Source organism: Oryctolagus cuniculus, chromosome 13, assembly GCF_964237555.1.
Source record: "Oryctolagus cuniculus chromosome 13, mOryCun1.1, whole genome shotgun sequence".
Taxonomy (NCBI): Eukaryota; Metazoa; Chordata; class Mammalia; order Lagomorpha; family Leporidae; genus Oryctolagus; species Oryctolagus cuniculus.
In genome coordinates, this window is record NC_091444.1 from 34,168,218 (window position 1) to 34,187,069 (window position 18,852).

The 18,852-nt window shown below is 40.9% G+C and overlaps 1 long non-coding RNA gene across 1 annotated transcript; it reads right to left on the minus strand.

The window, feature by feature from the left end:
* Positions 1-798: 798 nt before the first annotated feature.
* On the minus strand, positions 799-15,959 carry LOC127483428 (uncharacterized). The gene is made up of 3 exons (XR_007909631.2): positions 15,805-15,959; positions 3,947-4,120; positions 799-921 (listed from the first exon to the last, which is right to left on the minus strand). It is a non-coding gene; the product is annotated as an uncharacterized lncRNA (long non-coding RNA).
* Between the last annotated feature and the right edge of the window lie 2,893 nt (positions 15,960-18,852).

An 18,852-nucleotide genomic window follows, 5' to 3' on the forward strand; every position in this document is an offset into this window, starting at 1 on the left:
ACACTTTGTACAATATATGGTGTAATAATCACACTTTCATGTAATTCTGTAGATGTTCATGGTATGGTACAATTAACATTATTATATGCAACTGGTTATAATTCACCAAAAAAATGCTACTTATTGTACTCCGCAGAGTGTTGTGAATGTTTTTACTTGTGTTTCAATGTTTTGGTATAGAAGAATAACTTTAGCCTCCTCTCAGCTATTAGCGAGTAGCCATTTTGGTGCCTTCTTTCTCATCTGTCATAATCTGGTGACCTGAGTGTTCAAAAAACAAATTTGGAGGTGGACATATGGCCCCGTAGTGAAGACTCTTATTAAAACAACCCTGGACCTATGTTAGAGTTCCTGGGTTCAATACACAGCTCCACTCCTGATTCTAGCTTCCTGCTAATATGGGTCCTGAGAGGCAGCAGATGATGGGTTAAGTTGTTGGGTTCCTGCCACCCACATGAAATGAAAAATCCTGGCTCCCAACTTCAGCCCAGTCTAGTCCTGGCTGCTGCAAGCATTTGGGAAGTGAATCAGAAGATGGGAGGTCTTTCTTTCTCTCCCTGTCTCTCTAATCTCAAATAAATAAATTTAATTGATTTGTTTTTGGAATAAGTAAAACAAAAACAATGTTGTCAACCATAGTTATCCTACTGTGGAACACTTGTATTCAAAGGCTATTTGAGGATTACCTGAGGTAAGTAAAATGGTAACCACCCAAGAAGTTAGAAGGGAAGAAAATAAGAATCCTGTCAACCTATATGTGCTGGGCTGTAACTGGCTATGCAATCTTAAAGTGCGTTAGAAGAAACTTAAAAGGCTAAGTCTAGAAGTTGTTCACTAGTGGGCCAAGGCAGCTAGTAATAAAAGTCAAACTTACCATGCTTCTTGGGTCCAGTACTTCTCAAAGACAGGTCCTCAGTCCATCTAGGGAAGAGGGAGTGGTAATAACTATTGAGAAAACAGACTCTCAGACTCCATCCCAGAACTCCTGAATATAATATGTGAAAATGATCCTGAAATTAACATTTTTCACAAAAAAATGCATTTTCAAAAATTCAGAATGTGAAAACAGACTTTAAAGGTGAAAATAATAAACAGACAAAATACATTCACCATTGAAAGACAAAATCAAAAATGTACTGATAGGAAGCAGAAAAAACAGAAAAGCCAGTCCATTTCCTCATGTTCTGATGTCATTAAGAAAGCACCCATGTGACTCATTCCCAATTCAACTGCCTCTGGAGAAGCTTATTCAAAAATTACCCTAGAGTGAGCATCTGGCCTAGCAGTTAAGTTGCCATGCCCCACAGTGGAAGGCCTGGGTTAGACACCTGCTCTATTCTTCTAACTTCCTGCTGATGCAGATCCCAGGAGGCAGCAGTGATGGTTCAAATGGTTGGGTTCCTGCCACCCACACTGAGGACCTGGATATAGTTCCCAGCTCTTGGCTTCAACCTCCAGGTCAGGACCATTTGGAGAGTGAGCCAGTAGATGGGATCTCTCTCTCTCTCTCTCTCTCTCTCATATAAGTAAATATTAAAAGTTGAGAAAAAAATTACCTCGCTCTTCTTAAATTAGTTTCACAGGTAAGTAAATTTGAAAAATAAGAGTGGAAACAGGGAATATTTGTTTTCCCTAATATATACTAAATACTCAATATTAAATTTTTCTTAAGATTTGAAGGCCTTCAGAGAAAGGCCTTAGTAGAAAAATATACTGTTTTGTTGGATGTGAATGCATCTTTCGAGAAAACCAACTGAGTTGCACTTCTCCCTCTCTCTGTAACTCTGACCTTCAAATAAAATAACAAATCTTAAAAAAAAAAAAAAAAGAAACAGGATTGAATCCCCAATGCCTACTGAAAAAAGGCCCAAGTTCTTATTTTAACATATAGCACCCCAACCTGCCATTCTAGTCTGGTTTTCATAATTTTCCTTAATGCATATATGGAAGATCAAGGAGCAAGTAAAGAAGTAACCAGAAGACTAAGAATCAATTAAAAAGCCATGAATGGTCTGTGAGACCCAATGTCAGCAGAGCAGTAGAATGAGTCACAATGGGTATGAAACAACCGAGGCATAAAGAGGAGCCAAAGACACAGTTGAAGTACCAAGTAATTCGTTAGGGAAATCAGACAATAAAAAGAATATAAACAATACGGCAGCATTCTGGGGGAGTTAGGAGTGACAAGGAGCAGCTTTGTGGTGGCGGTAGCAGAAGATGGTGGTAGTGTTAAGTGTTGGTAGTAGGTGAGATCAGTAGAGAGAAGATGAATCCTCAGATTCCCCCATCCAAAATTACAGCAGAAAAGAAAGGCACTCATTCACAACTGGGGAAAAAAGAGGAACAAGTCCAGGGCCTTTACCAAGCCAGAATTCTACAGTCAAATCTTGAAAACATTAATGAGAACCTTGGCTTTGAGTAGAAATTTCATTTCCGTATATTTTAGGAAATGAGAGGGCAAAATTAATTAAATATAAATTTACTTATTTATACATTTGTCTATTCCTCAACTTGTCCCACAAGGAATCTAAGACAGCCACAAAGCAGTATGTGCTGGATAAAAGCCACTACATCCTGGAATATGAGCTAAACTCCCTTGGCCCCCACTTCTATAAGATTGAAGCAAATAGATCATAAACAAAGAGCTCAAAGGGCCAAGCTCTTAAACAGAAGGAAATAAAACCATGAAGGGCCATGATGAGAAGGGGAAGGTACTCCAGGTGTACCTGAGTGCTGAATTCATTCCGACCACATCAAAAGCAACAGCATGGCCCCTAATTCCAATTGCTGAAACATTTTAACAGCTGGGAATTAAAATAAGCTGTCAGCCAGCTCAAAAAGATTTTTTAATTCAAAATAAATCAGGCTAACAACCTGCAGATGTTTGGAAAGAAAATGTTTGGGTGACTCATTTTCAAAACCCAATTCCGTAACTTTGCCATTTTAGAGTTTCTGAATGACAGCTACCTGCCCTTTGCTTCTAATCAACTGAGAAACTGTTACATTGGCATTGTAGACTTGACATTGGTTTAATATGCTGATAAACAATCATGAATTCCATCTGTTAAATGAAACTAAAACTGGGAGTCAAGAGCACAAAATTGGTCAGGTAGTCTGTGGTTTCTCCAGGGATCCATCACTCTCTGGTAGTAGGAGGAGATTATCAGTTCCACCCAAAATTCTTTGTTCTTGGGCTTCCATTAATATTTTTACCACATTCTCAGAATAAGTAGAGATCATCTCAATTATAAGTTTAACAATAGAATAGACAAAAGGGGGAAGAAGAAGCTGCAAGAAAAATGAGTAATATCTCACTCTAAAGATTAATGGCAAAATACTACTTAGCACCTCAGAATCTACCAGGGCTAGTGAATATCCTGCCCATGGGCCGTAGAAGGCTGCCAAACTTAGCTGGTCTGACCCACAGAGGCAACTGCAGGTAGGACTCAAAATTCAATGAATCTACAGCAGGCTAATTTTTAATTGATAAGTGTGGATGGTCCACAAATGATATTATAGATATCCAAGTGGCCCTTGGCAGTAAAAAAGAGTCTCTACCCTTACAAGGACAACATGGCAGGTGCATACATCAGTGGGCCATCAATGGGGGAAGAAGGAATAAATCTTCAGGCTCTCCAAATGAGAACTGGCTAGGTCAGTTAGGAACTCGGTTCTTTCTCTGGTGAATATGAAACAGACCACAACAATAATTTAGCACTAAATCTGGATCTAAAATCTGGGGAGCTGTTGGTTGATCAAAGTGTTGAGGCAGAGGCATAAGATTGCTGCCAGTGGGATTTGAGCCTTCTCATTCATTCTCACATTTTTACACTCTCCTCCCACCCCGCCCCCGCCACACACACACACACACACACACACACACACAGAAGGCCTTCTCTCCTCTTTATTTTCCCCTAGCCTCATATTACTGATGCTGGAAACTCACCTGTGATCCGATTCTGTTTTTTTTATGAATCCATAGGCCTCCGCACAATCCCTCCAGAGGGTCTCACATAGCAAATTACAACAGAAATCTGCCAACAAGTCTGTCTCCACCTCTTGTGTTTGAAAGCAAAAGTCATGTCTTGACATCTTCGTATCTTCATCACCTATATAGGATCTTACATACAATAATCAATTAATTACCACTGCTAAACCATTCAATTAGGTTCATATAGTTGAAAATTAAAAGGATAAAAACTCCTTTTCAAACACAGAAGTTCCCCCAAAATGTTCTTGAGATATGAAGTCAGTTTTCCAAAATCTTGATGACCTTTCTTCAGTCAAAATGACCTATAAGACCAGAAGCCAAAACAATAATAGGTCTTTGACTAAAGGTTACTTGATCAAACTGAGAAGGAAAATTTTTCAGAAATATAATACATTTATTTCTATCTTTGAAGCCTCCTCACATCTCACTAATAGAGCAAAAGAAAATATCTCTCCCTTCCTCCGAATCCCTTTGACCCAGAATCAGACACTATCAAAAAGTGTAAAGCCATTGAAGCTTAACTATAACAGAACAAAAGGCCAGAATGAATGATGTGTTCAACAGTGATCCCATTTGCTTTACTCACCACACAAACATGATGGAAAGATGCAAAGAGTCACTACATAAAGCTGAGGACCATCTCACTGCAGTCAACATCCTTGATAAATGAAAATCACTTGACTACCAAGACTGCTTTCCTTTACGGCAAGGATCAACAGCCAAGAGGACATCCAGTGACCTTGGTTTTCTCCTACATTATAGAAAATAGACTTTCTCTAGCCATAATTACATCAAATCTAATTTGTCAGAATCAAGTACCTTTGGACATGGCTGTAACTACCAACTAGTTAGCACTACCCTGAACAAGTCATATCATTTAGTCCATCAACAAATATCACCCAAATTCTCATTGCGCTATGCAACAGGCTGGAAATGCAATGAAGAGGTGGATAGACATGGTCACTACTCTCACAGAGCTTAATCTGGCTCTCCTCATTATAGAACCCCTTTCTTGGCAAACTCAGGCTCCAGATACAAAGAATTATATTTTGTAATATATGTCAGGTGTCAAACATGGCACCTGGTAAATAACACAGGCTCATTAAATGGAAGCTGTTGCTATGACAACTAAAAAAAGAGGTAATGTCTATAGTCTATGGACTATACAATATAATACAATTATTGCTGCTGTCATTTCTATTATAGAGAATTTTTAGAACAAATTGTTATGATAAAATAAGTGTACCTCCATTCATTAAAATTCAGAATTTTATACTCATCTAAGTTCCAACTGCAGCTGTTCTGGTAGCTTGTATATACTTTATACCCTAGAAAATGTTTCTAAGTAGTTTCATCTTACACTACTCCCCCATAAGTGCCCTATACCTCTAGCTGAATCAAATGGATTGAATTTGCCTGATATTGACCAGCTCAGCCATCCTGGACCCAACAGGATCAAGCAGACTTGAGTTGGGTGGCACCATTTACAACCATATATCATTCATTGACAGTGTGAGTCAAGAGACTGGCATTGTGCTGTAGCAGGTTAAGCCTCCACCTGCGGTGCCAGCATCTCATATGGGTGCTGCTTTGAGTCCTGGCTGCTTCACTTCTGATCCGTCTCCCTGCTAATGGCCTGGGAATGTAGCAAAGAATGACCCAAGTGCTTGGGCCCTGTACCCATTTGGGAGACCTGGAAGAAGCTCCTTGCTCTTGGCTTCAATCCAGCCCATACCTGGCCATTGCAACCCTTTGGGGAGTGAACCGGCAGATGGAAGACTTTTCTCTCAGTCTCTCCCTCTATCTCACTGTAATTCTGCCTTTCAAGTAAATTTCTTTAAAAAAAAAAAAAAGTGTGAGTAATGTTCTGGCATACCTTTCTATCCCTGATAGCTTCTTGCTTGGTTCCTGGGATGTAGTATACTTATTGTTTAAGTGTTCATTATTTTTAAAATAATGATTAAATAGATGAACAGGAGGGAAAAAACAAAATGATTAAATAGATGAACAGGAGGGAAAAAACAGAATGTCCTAATCATCTTCTCATTTGAAAACTAAATCACACTCCTAGTGATATTTATTCATCAAGAATTCAACAAGCATTTAATAAAATACACAATTAACTATTGTGTGCACATCATTGTGATGGCCTATAAATGACATAAAAATGACATAGACGCTGTATACACAGCGTATTTTGAAGGCTATCAAAAATTTTGGAGATTGTATTACTCTACCCTATCATCTTTCAACTTATGAAACTGAAATGCATGAAGTTTATCTTACTCAAAAAATAATGACAGGGGTTGGTTTTTGTCACAGATGTTAACATGCTACTTGAAATGCCCTACCTCCTATACCAGAGTTCCTGGTTAGAGTTCTGACTCTATTTCTAATTCCTGCTACCTGGTAATGTTCACCTTGAGGTACAAGCACTCGAGTTCCTGCTACCCACATGGAAGACCTGGATAGAGTTCCAGTTTCCTGCCTTTGGCCTGGCCCAGCCCTAGCTGTTGCAGGCAATTAGGAAGTGAACCACCTGATGGAAGATCTCTGTCTCTGGCTCTCTCTGCTTCTCTGCTTTTCAAATCAATAAAAAGTAAATTAATTTTAAAAAATTACAACTAACACATATTGTACTCTTACCATGTGCCAAATAGTTTACATGTACTAAGTCCTTTAGTTCTCAACATCACACAGTGAAGGGCTATTGTTATCCTTATTTCACAGATAAGAAAACTTAGCACTGCAGTGATAAAGTAATTTGCCCAAGATGAAGTCAAGCCAAAGAAGGAAACTGCAAGTCTCCCATCCAATTCTTATGCTACCTCACCGCAATGAGTAAACAACTGAAATGATCCAAAAGCAACGCATGAGCAGAATTCCAAGCAGAAACACTGTCAACCTGGTATCTGTCAACACAGTCAAGAGCTACCTCAGCAATGACAGGGATTGTCACTTTCTGCAGCCCAGCAGAGGCAGGTGGATTCAAGCTGCACAGTAGCTTGTGACTTCTCATTTCTCATGGCTTATTCAATGCTATCCTGGCTCCTTTAACAAGAGAATAAAAGGTTGATTTTCTCTCTCTCTGCTCCTACCTCTGTGTCTGGGGCACAACCCGAGAGGCAGAAAGATGTGTGGGATTTTAGATTCAAAACCACAGGCCATCCCTCAAGCCACATAGTCACTCACCGGAGCAGACACCTCTGAGTCCATTGTCAATTACTGACAATGTAATTGTCCCTGAACCCCAACTGCAAAGCATCAGACAGGAAATCACTTGCCTCTACAAATCACTTCTGCCACCTAGTGTGAAGAGACCTAGACAGATGATCTAGGTTGACAGAAGAAATCAAATTTAACCCCAAAGTGCAAAATATTTTTAAATGCATGTCAATTACTTTCCCTGGACTATTTTGTAAGCTGTGAAACAAGTGAACATTCAGAGATCAGATGAAAAATAATTAAGGTCATGTTATGAACGAGCCAAAGACTTTTCGACAAAGGAATGTACCATGAGCCTAAGTTCCAAGATATGCCACATTTACTTTAAGATCAAAATCACATGTGCAAACTACAATAATTTCACATCAGCAGGGACCAATCCAATGAGATTTTATCTGTATCTACTGTGAAATTGTTTCTCTGAAGAAACCACAGTGCAGAAGTATATTTGAGAGATGAGAAAAATCTCTGTTTACTTTGTTGTTATCAGTGTCATCCTCGTGAAAAAGGGCTCTGTTTCATGTAGGATAATGTTTTCCAAAATTTCCGTCTGTTAGACACAGTAGGTTTCATACAGTTGTCCCTGTATCACCTCTCAGTGCAGACTGGAGGCATAACACCATGGTGAAATTCAAAAAAAAGCTATCTACGTAAGAGACCAAGATATTGGACATCCACAGCTTTCCAGGGGGTGTGGCTTTACTCAAAAAGAAAGTAACATAAGGGCAATCTGCTTCTCCATAAGAACTATTTCTCAGGGCCAACATTGTGGCATAGCAGATTATGCTGGCATCCCATATGGACATTGGTTCAATTCCCTGCTGTTCTACTTCTGATCCGGCTTCCTGCTGATGAGCCTAGGAAGGAAGCAGAGGATGGTCCAAGTACTTGGGCCCTTGCACACATAGGATACCTGGAGGAAGTTCCAGGCTCCTGACTTCAGTTGGCCCAGCTCTGGCTGTTGCAGCCATTTGGCAAGTAAAGCAGCAGATGGAGGATATTTATCTATCTATCTATCTCTGTCTCTAGCTCTAGCTCTCACTTCCCCCCTCCAGCCCATACCTCTTACTTTCAAATAAACAAACCTTTAAAAACAAAAGCAAAAAAACTTTCTCACAACATGGAAAAGCAGTAGACAAAAGAGTTCAAGTCTGAAACTCTTGGAAATACCTTGGAGTGAAAATATTCTATGATTTCAACGAATACAATACTCATTTGCATCAACAAACAACCAGAAAAGTGGTAAGGTGGATGTTCGCTAATGGAAATTTAAAAAGGTCAAACAAGCACTGTACCAGAGCAATTGAACCAAACAAACAAACAAATAAACCATCTAGGGTTAGTAGTAAAGTCACTCTTAAATCTGAGTTAAAATGCAAAAGCTAAATTCAGAGTTAAAACTGTAACACTTGGGGTCGGCGCTGTGGTATAGTGGGTAAAGCAGTCGCCTGTATTGCCAGCATCCTATATGGGTGCCAGTTCTAGTCCCGGCTGCTCCACTTCCAATTCAGCTCTCTGCTATGGCCTGGGAAAGCCGTAGAAGATGGCCCATGTCCTTAGGCCCCTGCACCCGTGTAGGAGACCCATAAGAAGCTCCTGGTTCCTGGCTTTGGATTGGCCCAGCTCTGGCCATTGTGGCCATCTGGGGAATGAACCAGCAGATGGAAGACTTTCTGTCTGCCTCTCTCTCTCTCTCTCTCTCTCTCTCTCTCTCTGCCTCTGCCTCTCTAATTCTGCCTTTCAAATAAATAAATAAATCTTTAAAAAAAATTATAACACTTACCCACAGCCCAGCACCCACCCACCAGATGCACACAGCACTCATATACAAGTAGAATACACTGTAATCTTATTCTCAAATTATCTAGGGTAGTAAATACAGACTTTTGGAGAGAACTTTGGGAAACCAGAAAGGCAGTCAGATCAGACTCCCAGGCTGGCAAACCCCCAGTGACTAGTGCAGGGAAAAGGAGTATGAGAAACGCCTCTTCAGGCCCAGCAAAGGGAATCCAGTTACATCATAGGAGGGGGAAACCACTTCAAAGCCCAGATATTGGCAGCCTGAATCCCACAAAGGACTGAAATGAAATACTACCTATTTCACCAGGCCTGGAGCTACGAGTCAAACAACTTAATTCCTCCACAGAGCCTTGGTTAACGACCAAGATCCTGGTCTCTCCCTGATCCACTCAGCATATTGAGTGCAGTTTATCTTCACATACGTGTTTCATTTTTTGAAAAGCTATATGAGATGATGGAAAAGCATAAATTAAAGAGGCACTTTTTGAGACCAAAAAAAAGGCATAATTTTTCTTTTTAATCATACCACTATAAAGTCCTTTTAGAGTCCCAACCAGTAGATGCTGAGTTACTAAAAGAGAAAGAAGCAAGAGGCTGCACTATAAAAATGGGGAATTTGGTTTCTAGGCCCAGGAACCTAAACTGGTTATCTCAGACAGTAATTCTTTTAAAAAATGTTTTCCAAAAACAGAGGCTCATATCCCATTGAGATAGTGCCAGGGGAGCTCCTAAGCTCCTGTCCAGCATCTTGCCTTAAAAGGGTCTAGCAATATCAAGGACAGAAGAATTCAAAAACATTCAGAATTTGTATCACTATGGTGCAGTTTATCAATAGTAGGGCAGTCATGGGTGGGTTGGGACAGGATATATATATAGGAACTCCCTCTACTTTCTGTTCAATTTTGCTTAAATTTCAAACTGCTTTCAAGAATAAGTCTATTAATTATCAAAAAAGCTTTAAAAAGAAAAATACATATATGTCTATATATATGTAATATATATATGTGTGTATACACACACACACACACACACACACACACAGAAGTCCTACTACATATATGTCCAACATTCTTTTTATTTCTCCTTTTCTCTGCTCATTCTATGCTTTGTATCACAACTGTCATTCCCTATTCCAAATCAGAGTGCCTCTCCTCCTTCCTGAAAACTGCTAAAAGCTCAATGCCATGCCTAACACAAGAAAATTTTTCTGCAAGTCACATGGATTTGTAAAGCTCATTTAGAGGCCTACCATCTTTACGCCACCTGTCCTCGATCTTGTTTCCTGATCGTTCAGGTGTTTGCTTTGTCCTCTCTAAGAAGACAATTAGTTCTTTAAAGGTATATTTAATTGTTTCAGGAATCTCCTGGCCCCTATTTAGCCACACAACAGAGTAGATACTCAGGAAACAGTTCCTGACTGATTTTAAGTTCTAGAAAAACTAGAATTTAGCCTGAACTAGACCTCATCCCTCTCAGGTTCAGGGACATGGCCAGGGTATGTGTGGAATGCATAGTGGATTGCATAACTAAAAATGGGACAGGCTTCCCATGTTTTTCTATTTTTTTTTTCTTTTTGACAGGCAGAGTGGACAGTGAGAGAGAGAGACAGAGAGAAAGGTCTTCCTTTTGCCCTTGGTTCACCCTCCAATGGCCACCATGGCTGGCGCGCTGCGGCTGGCGCGCTGCGGCCGGCGCACCGCGCTGATCCAATGGCAGGAGCCAGGTACTTATCCTGGTCTTCCATGGGGTGCAGGGCCCAAGCACTTGGGCCATCCTCCACTGCACTCCCGGGCCACAGCAGAGAGCTGGCCTGGAAGAGGGGCAACCGGGACAGAATCCGGCGCCCCGACCGGGACTAGAAGCCAGTGTGCCGGCGCTGCAAGGCGGAGGATTAGCCTAGTGAGCCGTGGCGCCGGCCCCCATGTTTTTCTTATCATTCGCCATGCCCTGAACTACAGGCTTTTCTTGCCTAGTGCTCAAAGGCTATGAATTACATCTTACACACATTCAGAAAGCATAGAACAGTTATTAAAGAAAGGCATCAAAAACTATAGCAAAGGGATTTCCATTTTCATCAAGTGCTAAAAATTTTAGAGCCATCAGGCAAACTGTTCAACAGCATGTCTATGAGTGAGCCTGGCAGATTTGGGACAAATCTAAGTAACTGGCGCTCAAACAGAGGAAGAAGAATATGCAAGCAAGGGCCTGTGTCCGAAGGAGCCTGGGATTCACCCTTGCCATAAGACAAAGAAGTCTGCTGCGGAGAGAGTTAGCTCTGCAGAAAACCTGACGTGACTGAGAAGCCAGTCTCAAATTGAGTTAGGTTGGCTTATTTTTATTTTTTTTTAATAGAGTCAGCCTGAGGCACAATTTTCAAATGGGGAAAGTTAGCCCTGAACTCATTCACAGCCCTTCTTTCTACACTGATCTTGCCTTTGTCCATCAAGCATTCTCCAGGTTGGTCTTCATGCTGTCAACAGCCAGATTCCAGGAGCCTCAATCCCTGACTCTGCGCAGGCCTGCTCTTTAATGATGGCTCACATCTTCTAACTCTGTATCAAGTACTATGTTTGTGAACAATTCTCTCTTCTTATTTGGAAAACAATCTGATAAATACACAGAACTGTGAAACCTCTGAACAAAATAGGTTTCTTAGAGATTATTTCACATGACTCCTTCATGCCTAACAGAAGCCACGGAGCTGGCATCCTCACAGCTAAGGAGTAGCCAAACCAGGACCACTCAAAACCCTCCTGATTTCCCAACTCATTGCACTTCCATACATACCACTCAGTAATTTATTCCACAAATATTATCTGGGTACCAACCAAGGGCCAGATCCTATGCCAAACTTCAAAATTGGGATCATCAAGATATTAGAGAGCTACTAAAGTTCAGTATTACCCTTTGAATCATTCATTCATTCAAAAATTAACTGAATATACACTGTGTGTTAAATTCTTCTTACAGGTTGATCCAGGAATATCTGAAATGTAATCATTGCAATGGCTTTGGACTAGTTGAACTTAGCTAGTCTGGAACTAAGCTTTCATGAACTCCTTCCTCCCTTGGGTGCAGATTAGGGTTGACCTCAAGAGAAATCTACCCGCAATCCAGAAGAGAGAGGTAAAGCAGTTGTGTTGCAAGGTTGATGAAGGTACTAAGGGCTGTTGTAGATGACATGCTGGTTAGCATGAAGCCACAACCAAAGCAGCAGCTCTTCTAGTTCCATCAGATCTCCCTCCTTCAGTTCTGAATGTCAACTTTGGAGGTGTAGGTGTAAGTTCTAGGTTTTCCTCCCAAGTCCAGCTTTGTTTTCCCCAATTGACAGCTCTGCGGAGCAATACAAACTTCAGTTTATCATCAGACAAGACAGATAACAGCCCTCCTTAAACGTCTTCACCAGTTCCCACAGTATAACAAAGTTAAATTTCTATCACAAACTGCATCTTCCATATCATAAATCCCCTCTTCTTTCACTGACTGAAACTTGATAAATATCCTTAAAGATCCTTTTAATGCAATATTTCTGAAGTATGAGTCATGTGTGAACTCTTTAAACCAAGCAAGTTGTAATTTCCCAGTGTTGAACTTAAATTATTTTTATTATAGGTACAAATATTAATCAAGATAAATTATTAGCTTTGAGTAATAAGTCTAAATAAAATTAAACAATGAAATTCAGTCAATTACATTAATTCAAGGTAGCTGATAACATCATTTTCTGAAAAGAAGTCACAAATGAGCCTGCAGCACAGGATATTATTTTACCATCCCAAACCTGTACTACTGGGTGCTTTGTGATAATTCAATGCCAAAACATCATAATGTACTCCATAAATATAAATATGCACAATGATATGTCAATTTAAAAAAGAAAAGAAAAATACTTCTGGCCTGTTCTATATTCTATATTCAAATATTCAAATTATTACAAAGCCTTCTTTCATACAGCTTTCTGGGGGTGTCATTTACCTTCACTTGGTGCAAACACATTATGTAGTGACAAATTTAAACTCTAGTCTGCCTAGTAAATATTAAGACATTAACTTTACTAGTGCCCAGGTTGACTACTTCAATCCCTCCTTTTTGCTCATGCTGCTCCCTGGGGACCCCACCCTTCCAGGCTTAGTTGAATTCCTCATCCTGGCAACTAAGACAATCTTTCCCAAGAGAACAAGGCATTCAACTTCCTACGCACAAGAGCTGCCAGCCAAAGAAAAGCCAACTCTTTATTGGAGATCAGAGAGCAACACACACCCAGTTCTGCCATATGTTGGAAAATCCAATAAAAGAGTAAAGACTGTCTTCCTGCTTCTTCATAATAATCCAGAATAGCCAATAGCTGCTACACAGCTTCCAATCATTTGGAAATATCAGCCTGAAAGGTCAAACTCTGGCAAGCTCCACACTCAGACTAAGAAAGCCTGTGATAGACATGAAAACTTCAACTGCCCAACTGGGCTACTGGACCCCCTTTCTTGTTTTTGTTTTTGTTTTTTTTTTTTAGAAAGCTTTTATTTAATAAATATAAATTTCGTAAGTACAACTTTTGGACCACAGAGGTTCTTCCCCCCATACCCATCCTCCCACCTCCAAACTATCCCACCTCCTACTCCCTCTCCCATCCCATTCTTCATTAAGCTTCATTTTTAATTATCTTTATATACAGAAGATCAAATCTATACTAAGTAAAGATTTCAAGTTTGCACCACACAGACACACAAAGTGTAAAGTACTGTTTGAAGACTAGTTTTATCGTTAATTCTCATAGTACAACTCATTAAGGACAGAGGTCCTACATGGGGAGCAAGTGCACAGTGACTCCTGTTGTTGATTTAACAATTTGCACTCTTATTTATGAAGTCAGTAATCACCCGAGGCTCTTGTCATGAGCTGCCAAGACTATGGAAGCCTCTTGAGTTCACAAACTCTGACATTATTTAGACAAGGCCATAATCAAAGTGGAAGTTCTCTCCTCCCTTCAGAGAAAGGTACCGCCTTCTTAGATGGGCCCCCTTTCTCACCCAGAAAGCCATGGAGCATCAAAGGGCTTGTAAAGCTTACAAAGGACTGCCAGACTCTGATAACAGAACTACTGCTCCAAGTTATATTTAACCCTCATGTGACTCAATTCACACAAATCTAGAAGACATTTCCAAAGCCTCAGACACCATACACTTGTAATCATGCTTATTTGTAAAAACTAGCTTAGTTGTTGCTTTTCTACATGTGGAGTGGAATTAAAATCTGTGCTTCAACTTGAATTTACCTTCAATTTGAATTTAGGCTCAACTGTGCTTCAGTTTGAATTTAGGCTCAACTGGTCATCAGTGAAGCAGTAAAACTGCTTGTGGGACTCCTCTGCCTCAAATGATAAAACTGGAAGCGTCAAATGCTCAGATAAATCTAGGGAGAGAAGACCCATGATAAATTTGTAATAAAAGCTTGAATGTGAAGAAGGCAGCAGTGCCAGATGTTGGTGGCACCCAGGTCTCCCCACAACCTCCTACTCTCACTCTCCAACAAGTCAGGTGCAGACACTACTGGACTAGGGCTCCCTGAGCCACACTGTAATGTCCCCAAGGCAAGCAAGCAGTGCTGCTTTCCTGGAAAAATCTGCCACTGTGCAGGCCCCTCCTCCAAGGCTCATTCTCCCTGTGGGAAGTCACTGAATGAAATGAAATCAGATGTGCAAAAGAAGGATGGTCACAATCACAGTAAAGGCTGCTGTTCCCCTGAGCCTTATTGCACACCAGACATGGTCCTTAAGCCTTGACCAATAGTCTCCCATTTCATTGTCACAACAGCCTTTCATTTTTCAAAAACAGAGTGGGGGCTTAAAAAAGGTGAAGAATCTTGCCCACTCTACTATATAGGTGAGGAAGGAAGTGGGTTCCATTTGATATCAAATCCCAGCTCTTGGCCATTCACTCCTCCAACCTGCACTTGGCACAGCTGTGTTAGCACAGTATGACTTCTCTCACCTTACTGAATTTTATTACAGGTTTGAAATCTCTTTCACCTGCCCATTCCCAATTAAATGAGAAATAAGCCTCCTGGTATATATTTTCCATATTTCTTTAAAAACATCTTTTTTAATATTTACAGCCAAGCATTGTTTAAACCCCAGTATGTGCCACATGAGGTATATCTTCCCTTCAAGAAGCCTTTTACATCAGTTTAACAATTGCTTACTTTAGTAAGTACAATTGTTAATCACAGAGCTGTTATGCCAATCAAACCTTTTACACTACTAGTTTTAACCAAAATATTGTTTATTTAACCTATATCCCATGTGAGCAGGGATCATGTCTCCCTTAATGTCTGGTCTGTTGTTTGGCTCAAAGATTCATAAAAAAGAATAAAGGAGAGGAGGGAGAGAAGAAGAAACAGAGAGTGATACTTAAAATCCCTCCATCCCTTGAAGGCTAGGTGTAGAGATACACAGCAGTTACCCTGAAATAGCTATAAGTCAAATGAGGGAAACAGAGTTGGAAACAAATAATTAAGACATAGCCAAAGGAACAGTACCTATCACAGTAGTAGGTGCAAGGTAATGTGAGAGCTGGGATGGGGCCTGTGAAGACTTCCCAGAGGAATGATAGCCAACATTGAAGAAAGCATGGTGTAGGGAACTGGGAACCAACCACTGGGAAAAGCTGTGAGGAAACCAGGTCAGGTGCTTCACCATACAATTTTATTTAAGTTCCCCAGTAATCCTGGGTGATGGGCAATACCAGGAACATTTTTACAGGAGAAAACTGAGAGTTGAGATATTAACCTACCTGCCAAAGATCACAGCTTATAAATCTTGGATGCAGAAGTCCACTGCTTTCCCATGGATGGTCTGGCTAGCAAGCTGGCCACTTAAGCTGCAACCCTCTTCTATTGTTCTTGAGAGTTTCCAGGTTTTGCAGTTCATTTGATGATTTGGCTTTTACATGAACAAAGAAGTTTGTTTTCATGGCTGATCCTCCTTTCATTCTTTAGACTCTCCTGCCCTCTTGTGGCTTTGGAGTGTTACAGCCACTTGTGTTGCCTCCCAACATCACAGAGAATGTTGATCTAATAATGAGCCCTGGACTGCAGCCTGATCCCCTCCTTGTTTAAAAACCAAAACAAAACAAAGCTTGAACTAAGAGTACTTTTGCAAATATTTTCAAACAATAACTCATGGTTTTAACTGGTCATACATATTTCAAATAGTCAAAGATCCACCCAAATAGAGGTGGAAGGGGGGAAGAGGAGGAGGCAAGCATACATCACATTCTGTGACGGGAGGTAGTGCTTGCATCCTTACAAAGCCCAGCTCCAGGGAAGTATGACGTCAATGTAAAGCATAACATCTATGGCACCAAAAGGCGGGAAAATTATCACCCCTGAAGGAGCTTCCATTTGAAGTTCTGGATCCTGGTGACTTGTCCACCTGGCTACACTTTTGCTGGTGGGAACAACGCCATCATCCAGTTATGAAAGAGGCAACAATCTGTCCTCTGAGAGGGGACATGAAAACTACAAGCATGTGGATCCCAGACCTGGAGCTTGGTTTCAAAGCAAGTATTTGAGAAATGACTACAAACAGCAGCACTACTAGTTTTGAATTTTGTTCTTCAGAATTCTTGCTAACTTCAGATGAGTGCACATGTGAAATGGACCTCACCCCATCCAGCAGAGGAGGCTATAGCATACAACTAACAGAGAAAAAAGATGTTTTATTTCCAGGAAAATTGTCCAACATTCATCACTCTTAGTAGAGAGGGTAGGAAACTGGGATTCAAATGCATAGTGAAGAATTTAAGTTAGATGCAGGAGAAATTTCCACAAGGAGTGTGAATGATAATGTGATGTGTTGCAAAAAAAATTAGATTTAAAATTTGATGGCTGAAATTTTGATTCTTGTTCTGTCACAAACATGCAGTGTGACCTTAGGAGAGTGCTGTCACCTCTCTGGGTCTCAGTCCCCTGTCCTGCAAAAAAAAAAAAAAAAAAAAAAAAAAAAAAAAAAAAAAAAAAAAATTACACTAAGTCTCTGTCTATTCAATCTGACACATTTACAAGTCCAAGATTCTACGATGCTTCCCTTGTGAGGCTGTCAAGAACATTTCAAACTGCCTCCATTTGTTTGGACATGGGTAGAACTGGAGCCAGAAGAAAAACTGAAATGACCTTTTCCAGTGGCCTTCTCTTCCAAACTCAAGAGAATTTAGGGATGCCTCCTAAATAGGCTGAAGGCCTAATGAATAATAGAATCCTAGCATCTCAAGGTTTTATACTTTTTTTTTTTTTTTTTTTTTTTTTTTTTACGGGCAGAGTGGACAGTGAGAGAGAAAGACAGGGAGAAAGGTCTTTCTTTTCCGTTGGTTCACACTCCAATGGCCACTGTGGCCGGCGCACTGCGCTGATCCGAAGCCAGGAGCTAGGTGCTTCTCCTTGTCTCCCATGTGGGTGCAGGGCCCAAGGACCTGGGCCATCCTCCACTGCACTCTCAGTCCACAGCAGAGAGCTGGACTGGAAGAGGAGCAACCGAGACAGAACCAGCACCCCAACTGGGACTAGAGCCTGGTGTGCCGGCGCCGCAGGCGGAGGATTAGCCTATTGAGCCACAGCACCGGCCCAGGTATTATACTTTAATGGTCATCTAATCCAACCCCTGAATTGTCTTTAAATCTCCCACTAACCTATCTGTTCCTTCTTAAATGCTTCCATTGCTGGTAAACTCATTCTTTCCAAGGTGATCAAAGCAATCTTTGAAACTCTGTTCATACTTACCTAAAATTGCCCTCACTATAACTGCTACTCATTGATTCTAGTTTTATACTTAGCATAAAAACAGATTTAATTCTTCATTCCCAAAATGGTTATTCCTATATTTTAGGGCATTGATCATTATTTCTTATGAGTCTCCTAAAACCCACAATCCTTTCAGCTGATCTCTGCCTTATTTTATTTCAAGCTTTTCACCTAGGCATTTTCTTGTGTCCAGATCTCTTTCAAGTGTCTGTATGTAAGCAATAAGGCAGCAAGGCAGCACAGCGATTGAGAGAATGGATTCTGGAGCTATACTGTGGGGTTCAAATTCTAACACTCAGCCGGCACCGCGGCTCACTTGCCTAATCCTCTGCCTGCGGAGCCGGCACCCCGGGTTCTAGTCCTGGTTGGGGCGCCAGATTCTAGCCCGGTTGCTCCTCTTCCAGTCCAGCTCTCTGCTGTGGCCCAGGAGTGCAGTGGAGAATGGCCCAGGTCCTTGGGCCCTGCATCTGCATGAGAGACCAGGAGAAAGCACCCGGCTCCTGGCTTCAGATCGGCACAGCGTGCCAGCCGCAATGCACTGGCCGTAGCAGCCATTTGGGGGTGAACCAACGGAAAAAGGAAGACCTTTCTCTCTGTCCCTCTCTCTCTCTGTCTAACTCTGCCTGTCCAAAAAAAAAATTCTAACTCATTAAAATTTGCATGATTTTTGAAAAGTTATTATTTGTGTGGCCTTAGACAAGAATTTGTATATCTTCCTTTTCTCATCATAAACTATGAATTGATGAGTTAATATATGCAATATATTTAAAACAGTGCCAACCCTCGTGGGAGACCTGGAAGAAGATTCTGGCTCCTGGCTTCTGGCTTCAGATCAGCTCAGCTCCAGCCATTGTGACCATCTGGGGAGTGAAACAGCAAATGGAAAATCTGTTTCTCTCTCTCTCTCTCACACACACACACACACACTGCCTCTGCTTCTCTGTAGCTCTGCCTTTCAAATAAATAAATACATCTTAAAAAAAAAAAAACAGTGCCAAGCACAATGAAAGTGCTCAACAAATTATATCTGTAATTACCGAAAC